General features: G+C 42.5%; 1 long non-coding RNA gene across 1 annotated transcript in view; it reads right to left on the reverse strand.

The window, feature by feature from the left end:
* Positions 1-3,666: 3,666 nt before the first annotated feature.
* Positions 3,667-4,236, reverse strand: part of LOC143287322 (uncharacterized) — a 3,788-nt gene continuing 3,218 nt past the window's right edge. The window contains exon 4 of the long non-coding RNA XR_013055941.1: positions 3,667-4,236. This exon is cut by the window's right edge and continues 128 nt beyond it. This is a non-coding gene — a long non-coding RNA (uncharacterized LOC143287322).

Consider the following 4,236-nt stretch of genomic DNA (forward strand, 5'->3'; position numbering starts at 1 on the left):
GAATCTGAAAACTTCGAACTTGATGCACGTGTCATCATTATTATACCTTTTTTGTTGTTGTTGTTGTTCTTGTTTTTGCTAAAGTGCCCATCGATAACGTCTAGACACGTGGAATAGATTTTCTGGGTGGTTTTGTTTGTACACCGGAATGTGCGTGAGGTAAATGAAAACACATGCATCTGTGTTTGTCTTTGCAACGATGGAACTTCAAACACGTTGTGTGACGAAACAATAAGGATAGAGAAGAAACTACTGTGCTTTATTCCCTGTTGGATGCAAACTGTGACCATCTGTTGGAATCCCTTTTTTTTCGGTCAGGTCTTTTTTTTTTTTTTTTTTTTTTTTTACAAACACGAGAAACAGATCGATCACTATGCAGCCGTCCCTTCTTGCAAGAAGCAAAGGAGTAGACACATTTCTGTGTAGTTCAGCACGCTTTGTGTGTGTGTGTGTGTGTGTGTGTGTGTGTGTGTGTGTGTGTGTGTGTGTGTGTGTGTGTGTGTGTGTGTGTGTGTGTGTTTATCCACACGTAATAAGGTGATATGATTTTGTAACATTAAAGTTTTCACAATAAAACAAATTGTTACAGTGTATAAAAATATGTTGCTGTGCAACTCTTCTTTTCTTTGAGAATATAACTTTCTATCATCTGCAAAATGCAGTATGAAACATTTGAGACAGCTTCACAATGTATCAGCAGAAGTGTGTGTGTGTGTGTGTGTGTGTGTGTGTGTGTGTGTGTGTGTGTGTGTGTGTGTGTGTGTCTGTGTGTGTGTGTGTCTGTGTGTGCGCGCGTGTGTGTGTGTGTATGTGTGTGTGTGTGTGTGTGTGTGTGTGTGTGTGTGTGTCTGTGTCTGTGTCTGTGTGTGTGTGTGTCTGTGTGTGTGTGTGTGTGTGTGTGTGTGTGTGTGTGTGTGTGTTGTGCGAAGTGGTGTGTGTGTGTGTGTGTGTGTGTCTGTGTGAGTGTGTGTGTGTGTGTGTGTGTGTTGTGCGAAGTGGTGTGTGTGTGTGTGTGTGTGTGTGTGTGTGTGTGTGTGTGTGTGTATGTGTCTGTGTGTGTGTGTGTGTGTCTGTGTGTGTCTGTGTATGTGTGTGTGTGTGTGTGTGTCTGTGTGTGTGTGTCTGTGTGTGTGTGTTGTGCGAAGTGGTGTGTGTGTGTGTGTGTGTGTGTGTGTGTGTGTGTGTGTGTGTGTGTGTGTGTGTGTGTGTGTGTTGTGCGAACACCCGACAGTGTTTTGTCACTATCATTCACGTGTGTTGACACATGTCTCAGCCAGACAACTGTTCCACCGCAACAGCTCAAACTGTCAGACACTACACAACATGGTAAATACGCTGACAATAATATGTGTTAAAAACGACTTCTCCAAATGTGCAATAGATCACATTCAAAAAGACACAAAGTTTTCAGCTTAGGTTTACTTTCATCACATTGAAGTTATTATGTCCATTTCTTTGGGTTTCAGTCAAGTTAAGAATTAATTATGTAGCGCCTATCCTCGGTTGGAGACGAAGCTCAAAGCGCTTATCAAACACGGGGTCATTTGCAGAACAGGCTGCCTGCCTGGGTAGAGCCGACTGACGGCTACCATTGGGCGCTCATCATTCGTTTCCTATGTCATTCAATCATATCTCAGGCACGCACACATACACATTCAGACAGGACTACTACTATTTTACGTTTGCAAACTTTTAGTTTATTTATCCCGCCATATACTGGGTATGTTATTGCTTCCATAACCCACCGAACTGACATGGATTACAGGATCTTAAACGTGTGTATTTGGTCTTCTGCTTGCCTATACACACAAAGGGGGTTCAGGCACTGGCAGGTCTGCACATCTGTTGATATGGGAGGTCGAAAATTCTCCACCCTTTACCCACCAGTGGCCACACCAAGATACGAACCCAGGACCCTTCAGATTTAAAGTCCAACACTTCAACCACTCAGCTATTGCGCCCGACAGACATAAGCATTTCAGTGAGCGAACAGAAAAGGACACACCGTGAAGGCCAGTCCCATAATTCGGGTTTCACAAGTTCTGACAGGCACGGTTGACTGAACTCTCTCAGATCCACACCAGCTGTTCGTTTACTTATTTATAGTCTGTTCATCTAAGATTAGACTGATATTAGACTGAAAATAAATGATATTATTATTATTATTTGGATTACTATCGTTTCTATCATAGTGATGATTGTTATTATTAAAGTGTAGGAACTCCGGTTGAAGTGTCCTGTAAATTCCAAGGGATGGTCGGCGGTACAATGGTTTACCCCAGAGACACAGCACGACGCATTAGATGTATATTTACAGTAAGCTCCCACCGAGGTCACGGAAAACGTTGTTAAGGCTGTCAGTGTCGTGTGTGACGTGTGCGTTCTTTGTGTTTCCTCTGCAGCTCCATCCTTTATTGCATGCAGGTGAGATGCACGATCTTCTGGCTGGGCTATATGTTCTATTTCCCATGTTGAACAGCATCTGCAGAGCTGTGCTGGGGTCAGGGTGCCATGCTGGTTCATTCAGTGTCTCACGTTTTGAACTTAATCTAATTCAAGCCCGGAGATCGTGTGGGCCATCTCATGGTGTGGATCCCCTCATGGCTGAGATACACGGATGATGATCTGGATGATGATCTGGATGTGCACACCAAACTGTTGTGCACTTCTCACACAGAATAAAGTACAAGATCAGCACTCTACGTTATAAATGTATTCATACACCTGCCCCTTCCTATCTCTGTTGCTGCCTACACATCTACACTACGCATCTCGCTCTCTACGATCGGCTTCGGGTCCACTCTGTTTAAGCATACCCAGATTCAAACACTCCACTGTCGGCCGCCGTTCTTTCTCTGTCTCTGGACCTTGCATTTGGAATGAACTTCCTTTTTCTCTTCGTCAGGTCTCTGCACTCAGCTCTTTCAAGTCTGGCCTTAAAAAGACAGCCTCCTTCCCCTACTTCTTCCTTGTCTTCAGTTTCAGTTATGCATGCGTGTGAATGACTGGTGCTAAAGGGCTTTGATTTGTCTCTGCACAAGATTCAGCGCTATACAAATACTATTATTATTATTATTATTATTATCATTATCATTATGCAAGGTCTGACAGGAACGATTTCCTTGTGGAAAGTGAGGAGCTATGTCAGGTCATGTGCCTCTTGTTCTGTGGAACTGGACACAGCTGAGGTCATACACAGAGCGCCCTGACCAAACCAATCGGCCTGTCACGTACTGTGTTAACAGTGTTGCTGGTCAGCTTGAATCATTTTTTTTTCACAAGTCTTTCAGTTTCCTTTAGATAATAACCTGACGCCTCCTGGTTGGAAGACGATTACGGTGATATATTTTTTTAGGATTTCCGAACGGTTGCTCTCACATCTGTCACTGCAAAAAGTGGGGGACACGTCTTCAAATTATTGGCTGACCACGCGGATTCTGTACGTTTTGTATACAGGGCTATACGTGATGTGTTTGATGCAACGATTCCATTGAATGAAAATCGTTTTGGCAAAGCTGAAACACGTGTTTGGGTTCTATTTTTTTAATCTGTCCGCTGCTTGTAATACTGTTCAGCATCATATTTTGATCATGATGTGACCGCCGCCCCCCTTCCCCCCGCCCCACACACAGGACACACACATGAACATATTTTCCAGATCGGATTTGAAAGTTGCATCGTCCACGATTTTATTTCCATGCAGTTTTGAGAGCTTAAAACAAGGACATGCTATGACAACTAATTTAGTGTCCTATAAAGAAGATACCACAGAATCAGCAAACTGATTATTAGCCTTTTGAAATGCATAAAAGTAAGTCATCAAAAATGACTCAACAAATAAACCTAAACATATCATATGTGGTTGGTTTGTTTTTTGGTGGCTATTTCCTGTAATACACGATCTCACACCCAGAAGGGATAATGAAATAGAAAACCAACATAATTGTGACGGAGTAAAACTCTTTAACTCTGACTTAAAAACTCTACTGAACCTGATAAACAATTAGGCCAGGAGATCAAAATGATGAAGATAATAGAAATGGGTGGTAACTCTCTCCATTAACAAGGTACACGACTTCAAATCAATGCTGATTACGCTACCGATTGACTTGAAGTTGTGTACCTTGTGAATTGACAGAGTTACCACCCATTACAATTTCTTAAACTCTATTGCCTGAGCTGCAATGGGGAGAGAAAAAAATGCATGATGGAATGAATTCTAGATTTGACTTAAAC

Source organism: Babylonia areolata, chromosome 11, assembly GCF_041734735.1.
Source record: "Babylonia areolata isolate BAREFJ2019XMU chromosome 11, ASM4173473v1, whole genome shotgun sequence".
Taxonomy (NCBI): domain Eukaryota; kingdom Metazoa; phylum Mollusca; class Gastropoda; order Neogastropoda; family Buccinidae; genus Babylonia; species Babylonia areolata.